This window comes from Rhinopithecus roxellana, chromosome 14 (assembly GCF_007565055.1).
Source record: "Rhinopithecus roxellana isolate Shanxi Qingling chromosome 14, ASM756505v1, whole genome shotgun sequence".
Lineage (NCBI taxonomy): Eukaryota > Metazoa > Chordata > Mammalia > Primates > Cercopithecidae > Rhinopithecus > Rhinopithecus roxellana.
This window is the reverse complement of record NC_044562.1, coordinates 47,735,213-47,751,778: the sequence shown is the minus strand read 5'-3', so window position 1 is coordinate 47,751,778 and position 16,566 is coordinate 47,735,213. Positions and strand designations below refer to the sequence as shown.

General features: G+C 35.2%; 1 long non-coding RNA gene across 1 annotated transcript; it reads right to left on the bottom strand.

Moving 5' to 3' along the window:
• Window positions 1-14,626: 14,626 nt before the first annotated feature.
• On the bottom strand, window positions 14,627-16,324 carry LOC115893215. The gene is made up of 3 exons (XR_004053190.1): window positions 16,292-16,324; window positions 15,666-15,798; window positions 14,627-14,735 (listed from the first exon to the last, which is right to left on the bottom strand). It is a non-coding gene; the product is annotated as an uncharacterized LOC115893215 (long non-coding RNA).
• Between the last annotated feature and the right edge of the window lie 242 nt (window positions 16,325-16,566).

Sequence of the window (16,566 nt, the reverse complement as noted above, 5' to 3'; positions counted from 1 at the left end):
ATACCTGAGCTATACACAAAGAATCAGCAGATCTTTTACAAAAGTAACAAAATAAGGTAACTGACAGCCACACTTTCTCCCTTGTGTCCTAAAAATGTCAACATAAATGAATATCTAGAATGGCTCCAGTACCTGCTGTTTCACAATGCTGATGATTTGGTAACATGTCAGCACTTTTCAACTTTATCTTCCCCATTTGATCTCAAATCACAAACTTCTTTTTTTTTTAAGTAGTGGAATGTCCTTTATATTAATGAAGCACCTGGACTCCTCTCATTTTATTATCCACACTCCATTTTCTTACTCATTTGAAGGCAAACATGAGAAGATTAAAAAGGCAAAAAAAAAAAAAAAAAAAAAAAAACAAGCATAGTAAAATAAGCACAAGAATAAATCCTGATGAGCATTGCAAGACTGGATATAATACATAACATTATTTTATTGGGACACTGTCCAATTATGGTATGTTTAACCTTGGGTAAAGAGTAAGTATAAATTCAATGATCAGATTGTTAGGGAACTTACACCAGTTTTGCAAAAACAAACCAGGACAATCTGAATTTTAGGTTCATACTTAGGTGTTATTATAATAAAATTTAGTTTTCATTAACTGTATGATGGCAATTATAAGAAACCAAAGCATTTGAAGTACATATTATTTTCAAATTGAAGGAAAGGAAACATTTGTAAGAAAAGCTGGTCCTACCATCAAAGGTACAATCCCTAAAGCTGTCAGTAAGAATTCAGCAGAATTCTATGAGCTTTCAGAAGACCTGGAACTGAAACTGCTGATTTCTAAGATCCCTGTTTTATATGAGTAGATGTATATTAGAAAATTGGCCATGTTGAAAATAATGCTATTTATGGTAAGGCTTTAGGAAGTATGCTATCATTCTGAAGCTAAAAAAGAGGGAGGATTATTTTTCTCTATTTAGGTCAAAGTTGATTTGTTTTGCTCTTTTCTGTTTTGGTATAATCAGGTATTATTTTTGTTGTTGCTGTTTCTTTGGGCTTTTGAAAATAGCAGAAGAAGACAGGTATATGAATTTGTGTTACTATTGCTGACTCTCTAGCAGGCAATTTCCATTTAGGAAAAGGAAATTATCTTGCCAAAAATAAATCCTGAGGATGGAAGCTTATTCTGATGCTTGAAATCACAGACAACAAGTATTTACAGGAATCAATAAGGTAATTTAAAGAAGAAAAGCTGGCCACTAAGACAATAGGAAATGCTGGGAGCTGAAGACAATTGCCAATCTCATGTCTCATATAAAGGAATTCAGATTTATTATTAATATGATCATTATAATCTTGATGGCCACCATGTGGATCCTACTTTAAATATTTTATATAAGATTCTTCCATAAAATAAATAATTCTTATAATAAAATTGTTCAAAATACCTCACAGGATAAACTTTTGTTTAGTCCTAAGCAAACTACATCTATTGGCAAAATCAGTTCCACAGCTGAAATAACTGAGCACACAATTACACAAAATTTTTTTCTTGTTGCAACATGTTTTCTTAGATTTACCCATTATCTAATATACTTTTCAACTAGAAGGCAAGAATAAAGAAAATTTAGAAACAGAAATAAATATTTATCACATGCTAATATTTCTAGGCTGTATACTAAAATTATTTCATATATTAGCTCATTTAATTCTCACGATAAGATTATAAAGTACATTTATTAATCCCAAGACACACAGAACTGAAAGTAAAGATATAAAGTGACTTACTTAAAAACCACACTAATAAATAACGAATTTAGGACTGAAAGTGTTTTTCTTATCGTTTTTGTGTCTTATCTCGTCTCTTTCTACATCATTTTAAAAAGCTATCTTAATAAAGTGTTGTAATTTTCATGATGACTTTCACGTTGTTTGAAAAAGGTACATACAAATATTCTAAACTTTACTGACCAAAATAGTCTTCACTGACATTATTTTATTTGATAATTTCTGTGTAGAAACACTAACCAGTGAAATACTTTTATAATATATCAAAAAACTTCATTTTTCAACTGCACTGACAGAAAGCAAACCAACTTTAATTAAAAATGTGAAATAATTTTACTGATGGAAAATCATAATGATGCTCTCTTGTGAAAAATAAGAGCAACATTTGGCATCACAGATACTCTGTCATAAAAGTTTTGCATTAAAACGTTATTCTAGAAAAATTGGTATTTGTCAATCTCATCTAAATATCAAACATAGGAATAATTCTCAAATCAATTAAATGCTGCTGACTTAAAAAAATTATTGTAGCACATTGCCAACTCAGAATAAGATCCCAATGTCATTGCAATTATGCCTGAAAGCATCTGGACAATGTACATCTCAATGTGTTTAAAAGCCTATTAACATTTTTATTGCAGGATGGCATGACCTCAATCATTCAGTTAGGCTTTTGAGCAACCACTAAGAGATGTCTCTAGAACATGTGATATGGTTTGGCTTTGTGTCCCCACCCAAATCTTCTCTTGAATTATAATCCCATAATCCCTAAGTGTTGTGGGAGGGACCTGGTGGGACATAACTGATTAATGGGGGCAGGTTTCCCCCAGTGCCGTTCTCATGATAGTGAGTGAATTCTCACGGGATCTGAGGGTTTTATAAGGGGCTCTCCCCTTCAGTGGGTACTCATTCTCTCTCCTGCTACCCTGTGAAGAAGTGCCTTCCACCATGATTCTAAGTTTCCTGAGGCCTCTCCAGCCATGTAGAACTGTTAGTCAGCTAAAACTCTTTTCTTTATAAATTACCCAGACTCAGGTATTTCTTCATAGCAGTGTGAAAATGGACTAATACAACATAGGTTCTATTTCACACTTGAAAATAAGTATTTTTAAAAATCTGTTTCATTATTTTCTCTGTGAGAATGACTGAGTGTCCAAGAGGTATTCCTAAATGAGAATTTAAGGGCATGGAAAGAGAAAGTACACATATATATATATGTGTGTGTATATACACACACATATATACAACTGTTAAATGCAGAAGTGAAAATGATCTCCAAATAGCTTTAAATAGATAAAATATGCATATTAGGAGAGCAAGAGTAAAGAGTGAGCACTATATCACTTGTTTCCTGGATTTTAAATACCTAAAACATATAAGAGGAGTGTTTAAAATACTTCAAGCACATGCATAAACACATACACATTCTAAAAGCCTAGAATGGCACCTTCATCCTGTCCTTTGCCATAAGAAACTGACCTTTGCACCAATCTAGGTTCCTAGCCCAGAGATAGAAGGGAGAGATATCTCAGCAAAAGATCAAAGCAGCATGTATTTTCCCCCCATCTCGTTAATTGGATGTTACTTAAAATGAACCTCTCTTCCACTTCCTCTGTTCTCTAGGGTTAACAAGCTTTGTGACAATGACAGCAGCCAATCCCATTCTTCCTGCTGCCTGAAGTCCAGACAATAGCTAAATTCACCGCACCTTTCTCACTTGCTAGAAGTTACAGAGGCATTTATTATGCATTCATGAACAGACCAGTGCAATAAGAGCAGTTGCTATTGTGAGTAGCAATTCCTGCCTTTATGAAAGAACTATAGAACTGACTCACACAAAGAGACAGATTGGCATGTTCAGGATAAAGTTGTGGGAGCCAAGCCCCACGACTGCTCCCAATGAACCTCAGTCCTGGAATTCACACCCCTGTGTTTTTCCCTACCACAATGGGTAGAACTGAATTGTGATACCAATAGAATATTGCTGAAATCACAGAGTGTGATGTCCAAGGCCAGGTCACAAAAGCCTTCTTTCTCCTGCATTATTCACTTTAAGAGAAGCTGCTCCTCATGCATTTGGGGGAAACTCTAATAGCCCTATGGAGAGATCCTTGGAGCAAAGAACCTAAGCCTCTTGCCAATTTCCAGCACCAACTTTTCTGCTATATGATTCAGCCATCTTGAAAGAGAAACCTCTAGCTCCAGTCAAGCTGTTAAATGACTGCAGCTTGGCTGACATGTAACAGCAACCACATGAAGAAACTGAAGCCAGGACCAACCAGCTAAGCTGCTCCTGAATTCCTGCCTCATAGAAAGTGTGTGAGAACATAAAGATTTCCTGTCATTTTAAGCCACTAAATTTAGAGGTCATCATTTTTGTAGCAATAGGTAACTGCTTTCAAATTGTATTTTAAATCTATCCTATGCCTTACCCATTTCCCCATCAGTTCTTGCTCCACTATCTTGCCTATACTATTAATCGTCCCTAATCTATCCTACCCCTAAAGTTATTAATGAAAGTATAAATCTGTTCCTGTTACTCCTCTTTTAGAAATCTCTCATGATTGTCAGTAACTTTCAAGGTAAAATTCAAACATTTTTACATTATTGCAACCTGGGCACAATTTAGCTTTTCAGTTTCATCCTCCATGACTCCTTCAACATATTCTTTAAATTTGTTTATACCAAACGACTTCCCTTTTTCCAACCATGCCTTGCACTTCACGCCTTTTACATGCTCCCTCCATTCTTCACCTGAACCATCTTTGCCACATATCTCTCCTTAGAAAGATCATTTTTTAATATTAAGGGACAATTGTTACATCTTCTCTAGAATCTTCCCAGATACTTTCCCCAATATAATTAGTTGTTCACTCATTTGTCTTCCCTCAGTACTTTAAATATAACGGTGGTAGAGTAAAAGCTTAATGCATTACTTTGTGTTATAGGTGATTGGATGTGTTTTTACCTCCTCTATCAGACTGTGACCTTCCTTAGGAAAAAGAATCCTGTGTTAGTCATCTTTCATTCCCAGAGCTTTGACATGCTAAATGAGTCATAGTAGAAACTCAATCAATGTTTGTTAAGTAAATGAATAAACAAATAGGTGAAAGTTAGAATGTACTATCCTTCTCTTCTTTCTTTATTCATTTCCTCAACAATAAATTGAGGAAATTTAAAATTCATGAGGTCCTATTTAATTTGGCCACAAGGACCTATTTATTTTATTTTCAGATTGTCTCCTAAATCCATAATCTTCGCTCTCTCATATTTCCCATTCCTTTGCTGGAACCATTGGCTGTAAAGGAGTACAAAATTGTATATGATCGCAATGAAAAAATGATTTTCAATATTGTTTAACTCTGTATGGGAGTTAGGTCAGAGAGGCAAAGGCTCAATGCCTTAACACTGACACATAGGTGGGTCCATAGTTAGCTGCCAAAACTAAAAAAAGAATAAAATAACCATTAGAATGTCAGAATAATATTTTTGTGGCCCATAGAAGTTCTGGATTATTCAGTAACTCAATAAGCAATTGTAGTTTATGTTTAGTTATTCTAACATATTTAAGTTTCTTTATTTCCCTATCTAAGTTGACAATATGATTCCTTTAGAAACTATCAAAAACCACCTTTTTGATCATACTTCAAGCCAAATCAATTGACTTGCCACACTTTAAAAACTTAACATTTGACAGTTCATCATAATTCTTTGTGTGTTTTTGTAAATTTGTGTGTGTGTCTAAGACCTTTAAATACACTGTGTATTGACAAAAATAAAGTCATAGGCTGGGTGTGATGGCTCATAGGTATAATCCCAGCACTTCAGGAGGCTGAGGTAGGAGGATTGCTTGATGCCAGGAGTTCCAAACCTGCCTGGGCAACATAGCAAGACCTCATCTCTACAAAAATATATTTTAATTAGCTGGGCATGGTGGCACACACTTGTAGTTCTAGCTACTTGGAAGGCTTGGAGGACCCCTTGTACCCAGGAGTTGGAAGCTGCAGTGAGCTATGATCATGTCACTCCACTCCAGCCTGCGCAACACAGCAAAACTGTGTCTCTAAAACTAAGAAAGAAAATAAAGTCACCAATACTTAAATAAAAGCAAATCCTTGCATACTCTACATACTTCTTTTTTAGAAATTAGAAGATTTTAAATGATGCATAGGAAATATCTAATCTCATGGCTTTAAATAATGGAATTAAATTTCTCTCTCAAGTGAGAGATAATTTCCCCATAATTACACAGTTAGTGCACACACTGAAATCCAGCTGGCCCATCCACTACATACTCAAACTGTTGGACTCATTGAATAATGGACTGTTGCAATTGGTACTAAAGACACACAAACACAAAAAAAGAGCATTTATGTAAAGCAGATTTAAAATAGACTTTTCATCAAAATGCCACACTCATTCCTAAAGCTTCCCAAAAGAGTTAATTGTCTACCTTTAATTAATTAAGAAAATTAAAGAGAAATTGTTCGATTGACTTAACCTATCTAAGTAGTCAATAAACAAAAAATAAAATCCTGATCATGCAAAACAATATCCATTTATTCAACCAAAAATTTGCTTGATATTTTTAAACTTGTTTTAAATGGCATTTTCTGTTTATATAGTATTATATTATCATAGTTCCAATCTACATTTCTGAACTGTTGAAGAAAAATATAAGAACAGTCATATTTCCTATGTAATATTCTCCTACATTTTATATAGAATTCTAGGTGTAAAATTCTATGTATAATTTCTGCTTCCAACTATGACTGAACAACTGGCACTGGATTAACTATCCAGCTTGAAACAACTATAAAACCTTGCAAAATATATGAAGCATCAAAGTGAGATGTTTGACAACAGGTAGCAGAGAACTGTAACCTGTGACATTAGGGTAAGTCATGAGGTGAGTCCCACGATCACCTGTAGTTCAGTCTAGAGGCACCTTCCAAATCACTGCACAAAGATGTGGAGCCCCAGCAGAGCACAGCAGTTTCCTTTTTGTGCAAACTGACAAAGCACTTTGTAAAATCTATATGAAAATACAAAGAACTCAAAATAGCCAAAACTATCTTGAAAAATAAGAACAAAATTGGAGTATTCACATTACCTGATTTCAAAACTTATTCTAAAAGTTACAGTATCCAAGACACAGTAATGTTGCATAAGGATAGGCTAATAGGTCAATGAAATAGAATTAAGAGTCCAGAAATAGACAACAATTATATAGTCACTTTTTACAAAGACACCAAAAGGAAAGTCATTTCAACAAAAGGTATTGGAACAACTGAACATCCAAATGAGGGGAAAAAACAACTTCAAATATGTCTCTCGCAATACTCAAAAATAATTTGAAAAAGACTATAGGTTTAAACACAAAAGCTATTATTGAGTTTTAGAAATTATTTAAATATTTTGATAAAATCCTTTTTAAATCTAAGTACGGTATATATTTTCTCAAGAGTGTAAATGCCTACTTATTTTCATAATGATGTTTCTTTGATGAGCATACGTTTTCAACTTTTATGAAGTCTAACTTATCATCTTATCCTTTTATGGTTTGGGCTTTCTATGCCTTGTGTAAGAAATATTTGACCCCAGAATTGCAAAAATATTTTCCTATATTTTCATTACATTATAGAGGCTCAAGACAGATAGCTATGTGTAATGACTACTCTGGTATCTTCTTCAGAGGGTATTTTTGAAAATGAAGAGTTTATCAAAGGTTGCTGAGAATATTGACCTCCACGTCCAGACCAGACCACATACACAGGGGCACAAAAGATAGTTACAAATGTCAGTTTTCTGGTACTTTAAGTATTACGCTTTAAAGTTTAATCCAAAGGGGAAAATAAACTTTGTAGTATCTTGCTAAATTTCTTTATATACCATGAAATAGGCAATATAGAATATTCAAAATAAAAGTAAAAACAATCAAAAACAAAAAAATGTATTTGACTCACATGGCATTCTGTTGGCAAAGAAAATTGTGTTAAAGTTTATCAAATTTTCCCACCAATATCGTATTTTCAATCCAGTACCATGCTCAAGTTATGGTAGATCCTTATGTTCCTGATGTGTCCTTTATCTAATTATTTAAATTACATTAAAAATGCCCAAATCTATTCAGTCATACAAACTATATTTTCTATGAGTTTTAAGGAAAGTATAAACATATATAACTTTATCAAATTTCAATCAAATTTCAACTAAATCAAATTTCAATCAACTAAGATGTAATCAAAAGTATAATTTCAGTTAATCAAAATGACATGTACTTAAAACCCAAAAAGCCAGGCATGGTGGCTCAAGCCTGTAATCCCAGCACTTTGGGAGGCCAAGACAGGCAGATCACTTGAGGTCATGAGTTTGAGACCAGCCTGGCTGACATGGCAAAACACCGTCTCTACTAAAAATACAGAAATTAGCCAGGCATGGTGGCATAAGCCTGTAGTCCCAGCTACTCGGGAGGCTGAGGCAGGAGAATCGCTCGAACCCAGGAGGTGGAGGTTGCAGTGAGCCAGGGTTGCGCCACTGCACTTGAGCCTTGGCAACAGAGCAAGACGCTGTCACAAAACACACACACACACACACACACACACACACACACAAACAATAAAGTATGTATTTTATTTCCCCAAAGAAGAGTGTTTATTAACGACTAGTATCCATAAGAAAAGCCTTCTTTAAAATCATAAACACTAAACTGTTACATACACTATTAATTTACACATGCACACTATTACAAGTACTCATTATATGTATAGTATTACATATGTTTACTAGTAAAAGTATGGAAAATTCATTCTGGTGACTATAGAAATATGCAGGAGCTTATTCATTCATGTATATCCATCTGGTGGTATATAACCTTTGTATTCTTGATTGCTGACTCAGCAGAAAATTAGAGCGTTACTTAAGCCAAATTAGAATCACCATGTGTACCAATCCATAAACTTGGACTGGCCTTTGAAATATGATCCAGCTAGTAAGCATCCAGACTTCTATTAGATCTGGGGCACCAAAGATGAATAAGACACAACTTAAACCCTCTAAATGAAATGGCTCTCAAATATTCTGACTGAAACCAATTAAACTGGGACAATGACCCACAGCTAATTTATCTGACATTTGATTTAAAAACAAATTTTGGGAGCATTATGTACTAACATTCTTCAGCAAGAGAGCCGCAGATAATTCATTTTACACAGAATCCATTTGCGCTTTTAAGTCTAACTATTGCAATATTATGGATCAAAATTTTTGCTAATGCTCGTATGCATTGCTGCATTCTATAGGATTAATCACTCAAAATTGGTAAATCATTGATAAAATGACATTAAAATATCAATGATTTATAATTTAAACCCCAAAATAGTATTAATTTAAAAACTACAACTAAGTGATGATAAAATGGTAAAAGTATCCTTTCTGGAATTACTGAGAATCACAACTAACAATCATGTCTTGGGAAAAATACAATTCTAAGACAATGTAATATGTAATAATAACATCATAAAGTTTATGATACAAATGTCAGTAATCCTTATAAACCTTTTCATAAAATACCCTTTGCATTTATCCATTTAACAAATTTATTGAGATTCTTACATGTACTAGACACTATACACTATACTTGGTGCTGGGGGTATAATAGCAAAAATATAACAAATACAAATGATCATGCTATCGAGGTACATATGATAAGAAGAAAAATAATCAACCAATCAATCATGAAGAAGTAAGAAATGAAACATTATGAAATTATATATATATATGTAGAGAGAGAGGCTTTATGTATATGTATGCATACATATATATGTATGTAAACACACACACTAAGGGACTTTGGCTTAATCACAGGGTCAGATGAACCCTCCTGAGGAAATGGTCCTTGTGATAAGATGTAAAAGTTAATTGAAGAAGAAGATGGGGCCGGGCACAGTGTCTCAAGCCTGTAATCCCAGCACGTTGAGAGGCTGAGGAAGGCAAATCACTTGAGGCCAGGAGTCTAAGACCAGCCTGACCAATATGGCAAAACCCTCTCTACTAAAAGTACAAAAATTAGCTTGGCATGGTGGCACACGCCTGTAGTCCCAGCTACTTGGGAGGCTGAAGCACGAGAATTCCTTGAACCCAGGAGGCACAGGTTGCAGTGAGCCGAGATTGCACTACTGCATTCCAGTCTGGGCGACAAAGCAAGACTCTGTCAAAAAAAAAAAAAAAAAAAAAAAAAAAAAAGGAAAAGAAAAAAGGTTACATTCACTTAGAACATCAGAAAGAGCATGTGCAATATCTGGGGTAGAGCCACCTTGGGGAACACAATAAAGTCAAGGAAAGCCTGCATGGCTGCAGGAGGCAGTGAGAGGCAAAGCACAGTGTAGGATGAGAATGGAAAACTGGGTTAGAAAGACAATATGCAAGGTTTGTAGGCTTTTAAAGGATTAACATCTAACAAAATGAAGTGTTTCAATTTAGCATTTAGTTGACAGAATATCCTGGTGAGATTGTGAGTAAGCTAGAGGGGAAATTAGCGCCTACAAGAAATGCTTTGTGTCTCCCTTTTGGGGAGATGGTAAGTATATTTTTATGTTTAAGATATAGTTGCATTATGCTGCATGACATAGTTATTATTGTCTAAATGTGTATAGTTCAAATTTGGATGATGTGGACTCTGCTAGATAATGTGTGTTGATACCCAATGGAATAATATATAATCCCAAGGGCCATATAAATATAATACATATTGCATGTTTTAAAATATACATTGATGGTGTCATGATGTGATCAAAGATATTCAAAGTCATCTTTGCCTTTCTAAGTAAATACTTCCCTGTAACACAAGAATTAAGAGCCTAAAAACTGTATTTGCCAGACATTCTTGCAAGAAATTTTGTGGCTTAAATTCTGTCAACAAGATGCACTCTCATAAAATGTGGAAGTTTGAAAAGAAAGAGAAGTATTGTCCACCTCCAAAAGCAATGCATAAATGATGTCTTAAACTATGAACAAGACTTGAGAGCAGGTAGCTTATTTCGGAGTTCATTCAGAAGCAGAAGAGAGTGGAAAAGTGACACAAGGAAGGGAAGAAAGACAATAAAAGGACATTGACAAATGGATTACAGCTGTAGTCAACTGAGGCTCAATCCTGCTGGAAACCCTTGGAGGGATTATATAGAATATACTTCAGAATTGTTCCACTGAGGGTAAGGAGTTGCCATGTTCATCCACCAACTTCTGATTCTCAGTGGTTGAAGGTTGCTCCTGGGGCATTCACTTTCTGACACTCATGTTCTGACTTACATGCAGCATGTCTATACAGTCAGATAAAGCCCTCAGACAGACAGACATAGCTTCTGAATGCATAGGAGTTGATCCCACAAAGCTTCAAGGGGTATTTTAGAGGGACCAAGATCTATAATGAGTACAGAGCTCTTAGGACTCACTTCAGCCCTGCAGGAGGTTGAGATTATTGGCATTAACTTTGTGATTCCTGCATTTCTGGGTTTTCTAAATACCAGAGCACTTTCTTCTGATGTTTCCTGCCTCTGATTTCCAACCATGTTGTGTCTAATTTCCTGTATTAAATACCTTCTACCTAAAGTGGTTTCTGTTTTCCTGACCATACTAGCTGATATGGGCAGGATAGGAATAAAGATGTGGAGATACTCAAGAAATATTTAATACCTAAAAAAATCACCTCAATCAATAATTACATGAGGGAAAGGTGAAAGAGGAAAAATCTATAATGATTAAAGTAGAATAGAAGAAATACATTTGTTCATATTAGAGTGAGGGGCAAGGTGACGGAAACAACTATTTATCAGATATGTAAAGTCTGATGAAACTTCAAAACACTTAAATGGGAATTATGGCCGGGCGCGGTGGCTCAAGCGTGTAATCCCAGCACTTTGGGAGGCCGAGACGGGCAGATCACGAGGTCAGGAGATCGAGACCATCCTGGCTAACACGGTGAAACCCCGTCTCTACTAAAAAAAATACAAAAAACTAGCCGGGCTAGGTGGCGGGCACCTGTAGTCCCAGCTACTCGGGAGGCTGAGGCAGGAGAATGGCGTAAACCTGGGAGGCGGAGCTTGCAGTGAGCTGAGATCCGGCCACTGCACTCCAGCCTGGGCGGCAGAGCCAGACTCCGTCTCAAAAAAAAAAAAAAAAAAAAAAAAAAGGGAATTATATTTAGGAGGCAGTTTGATAGATGTATGAATCCGCATTTCAGAAGAGATGTTGGGTTGGTGTCATAGATTTAGAAATCTGAGTTCCAACAATATTTGAAACTAGGTAAGATTTCCTATGAAGACTATTTAAAACAAGAATAGATAGAAAAAATTGAAGGCACAAGTGAGGGAGTGCCTGGGGAGAAAGTTGATGAACTGTTAGTAAAACGTAAAAAAAAAAAAAAAAAAGAAAAGAAAAGAAAAGAAGCCAAGGAAAAAGAAAATTTCAAGACTGACCACAGTATCAAACAGAGCAGATCTGGGGGAAAAAAAAAACACACACACACAAAGCGAGAGAGAGATTCTAAAGTATCCTTTGAAATGGACAACGGTTAGATCATTGGTAATTGAAGCAAAAGCATTCTTAGCGGTATAATTGGAACAATGCTTGACAGAAATAGGTTGAAATTTTTAAATTTAGCTGTAACAGCAAGAGAACAGGGAAGTAACTAGAAAAAATACACATATGTGTAAATGTATGTATTATGAGTTCTATAACAAATTTTTACGTTATTCACTTACCTATCTGTATATTCAACTTCATAAAAACACTATAAATACAAATACTTATTAACTTTTTAAATATTTATTCAATATTGTTTCAGGATTTTTTGAAGACTTTATTTTACAAAAGAATCATTTTGTCTTCATTTATATCTGGGTACTCATTTTAAATGTATAAGTTTTCCTTACATTTAAGCAGTATTAAATAAAAGTTTGTTCTTTCTTACATACTCTAATTATTTTGCTTCTATGCTACTTCCATGTTGAAAGTGATAAAGCTTTTAATACACGAGAGCTGCCTCCTAGAAGCTCAGAAATGCTTGTGTTAATTGAGAATTTGTCAGTATGTTACCCCTGGATGCACGTGGATAAATCATACTGGTATTAGTAGGATTACAATAATGCAATGCAATAAGGCTTTACAGCTCTTTATTTTTAACACAATTTATGGCTTGTGGCACACAATACTACTTAAAATGTGAATTTAGAAAATCCTACACTAAGCACACTGGAAGCAGCATTTTTTTCCTGTTTTAGAATTTACATCTGCAGTACTCAAAAAATTCCATGGGACTGTCATCAATCAATAGTACTAGATTATATGCTAAACACCAGAGATACAAGGATAAGAGAGATATGCCTTAGGACTTTTTTTTCAAACCACAGCTTGACACAAATTAGAGATTTGTTAAATCAGTATTTTATATTGCACTGATGTTTCTAATGGGATGGAAAGGATGGAATGACATGGAATGGCATGGAAAATATTTGCTTTTACAAGCAAATATTACTTATTTTACATTACTTATTACAAATATAAATATTATTTCATGAAATTGAATTTCAGTTTTATATATTACTCACATAAGGATGTGTATGGTGATAGACATGCAAATAGAGCATTTCAAAGTAATAATATAAGTGCCATGATAAAAGGATATTCTAGTCATATATTAACTAGAGAAAAGGGATTTAACCCAGCCTGCAGAGACACAGGAATCTTTAAGAAGAAATAAATGCAGTATTTACCAGTTATACTCATCAACATCAGGTTATTCATTAAATAAAATCCTAAATGTATTGTGGAAGAACAATTTGAAGTGGTGCTATTGGAAATATTTTTATGCCTTATAAAATTCTGTAAAATACTGCTTAGATATTAAGACTTCACAAGCTAAAATGGCATGTCCATTAACCCCACTGAAAAATAGTTATAGCCAGTTACGGTGGCTTGTGCCTATAAATCTTAACACTTTGGGAGGCTGAGGTGGGAGGATGGCTTGAGACCAGGAGTTCAAGACCACCCTGGGCAACATAGTGAGATCCTATCTATCAAAAATAAAATAAAATTAGCAAGGCATGGTGGCTCAAGCCTGTAGTCTCTACTACTCAAGAGGCTAAGGCAGAGGATCGCCTTGAGCCCAGGAGTTTAAGGCTGCAATGAGCTATGATCACAGCCCAGATGACAGACCAAGACTTTTTCTCTAAAAAAGAAAAGAAAATTCAACAAAATACTAATATAATAATTTTTCCACAATTTTTGTTTTACAGTTCACTTTTCTTTTTTTTTTTTTTCTCTTTTTTTTCTTTTTTTGAGACAGAGTCTCTTTGTCCCCCAGGCTGGAGTACAGTGGCACAATCTCAGCATCTCAGCTCAATGCAACCTCCACCTCCCGGAGTCAAGCGATTCTTCTGCCTCAGCCTCCCAAGCAGCTGGGATTGCACCTGGCTAATTTGTACTTTTAGTAGAGACGGCGTTTCACCATGTTGGCCAGGCTGGTCTCAAACTCCTGGCCTTGGGTGATCGCCCATCTCAGCCTCCCAAAGTGTTGGGATTACAGGCATGAGCCACCACACCCAGACTAGAGTATACTTTTCAATTTATAGCTACAAATATGTCTTGAAAGAAATAATATGTGACTCCTATTTGGATTTTTTTCAAATTAACTTTTTTACTATTTAAAGTTGGTAGCTCCATATTAGGAAAAGGAAGCATATAAATACTGAATGCAGCATACGTATTTGAAACATTCACATTAGGCTTCAGAACATTTTCACCAATGTTCTGTGGAACAATGGACATATTCTATGTTTAATGGACATACTCACCTTGATTCTGTCTTTGATTTTTTTTACAATTCTGCAAGGCCTCTAAGTAATGGAATGTTACAGGTTTCAATAACCAGTTACATGGTGATGATTCCCAAGTCTATATTCAGCTCCAGGTCTGTATTTTCCAGCACTGAACAGCTCCTTTAGTATATTTCACAAATAACTCAAAATCAGCCATCTTCTAAATAAATTTATTATTTTATACCAAAAATAAGATTCCCTATGTACAGTAGAGTACATAACCAACTAAGCAGTTAGTAGCACCATCATCTAACTAGTCACTTGAGCAAGAAAGCTAGTAGTTATCTGAGATTCCCTCCTAAGACTAGAGGATTTTCCAAACTCAGTTTACCACTCCCTCTTCTTTATTCACCTTCCACTGCTTTAGTTCAACTCATCACTTACACAAATTTAGTATCCTCCCTACCTCCCATCTTTTTCTCTAACTCAACCTCTTCTCTGCTGTTAGAGTAATGTTTCTATAACAGAAATTAAACTACGTCATTCATCTACTTAAAATTCTGTAATCGTTCCTTATTTCTCATAAAATAAGATCCCTAGTATATAAGGCCCTTCTACTACCTACTATCTTGTTCTCAAAGACAGTAATTCTATCTTAACATCATTAAACTGCAGCCCAACTGTTTAACAAGCTTACTGTTAAGTAAGCCCAACTCTTTAACAAGCTTACTGTTGGTACCTGCTTTCTAGCCACAACTCCCACAACCCTTTCTGTCTCACATGATGCACATCATTTTCTAGCAGGACTAAATCATCTGCCAGTGCCAGAGGACATAAATCTATCTCAAGGTGTGAGATTTTCACAGGCTGGTCCTTTTCCTGCTATTATAGGTGTCTTTTTACAATCCATGCTCCAAGACAGTAAAATGTTTCTACATGGTTTCATGCTTTTTTTCCTATATTTTTTGGATTTTTTCCAAAATTTCCAACTTTTCAAGACAAAATTAACTGTCGCCTCTTCTGTATTCCTGTTGCCCTTTTTAGATTTATTATATTTATTAGAAGTATTTTATTAACATATAGTTTTCATTTGATTATTAAAACACTTACAATGTTGCTGTAACTACTCAGGTTTTTAACACCACCCCTAGATATTGAATCTTCAAAGTTCAGGGTTCTATTCATTTTTATATTTCCAGCATCCATCACAGTCTGGCTCCCAGGAAGTGAATTTAATAAAGGTCTGTTGAATAAATATATCAACATGAGACAAAAATAGTATCATTAAGTGATTGGTTGTTATTTTAAATGTTCTCCTCTGAAAAGACATTATGATTAGGGTGTGTGATCATTTGGCTACATCCAACTTAATCTTGGAGATGATCATTGTTGTCATATGTTTATATGCAATCAAAGCATTACGGTTATTAGGTTGCTTTTGTCTTTTCCGTATCGGAGAGACAAATTTCAACGTCGTCAGGATTTTTTTGTACACCACACCATGCACTTTGCAGCATGGAATATTCTTTTTCAATCCCTAAGAGCAAGGGGTAAGGAGGTGGATATAAGAACGGCTAATTTGGTATGAATGGATTTTGGGACAATTATGCCTCTCTCCATGGCTTGGTTAACAGGACCCTCAACATTTTGCTCATGATCCATTTATCAGACTGTAATTTCTAGTATTCACTTTCTTCCTTCATGAAAATCCAAACTGTTTATCTTTAGTTGCTTACCTTAAAAATAAAAGTTGCTCAGGCTGGGCATGGTGGCACACTCCTTTTTTGGAGGAGCATTTTGGGAGGCAAGGTGGGCAGACTGCTTGAGCCAAGGAGTTTGAGACCAGCCTGGGAAACATGGAGAAACCCCATCTCTACCAAAAAAAAAAAAAAAAAAAAAAAAATACAAAAGTTAGTCAGCCTGGTGGCATGCATCTGTGATCCCAGCTACTCAGAAGCCTGATGTGGAAGAAACACCTGAGCCTGGGAAGTCGAGGCTGCAGTGAATCGTG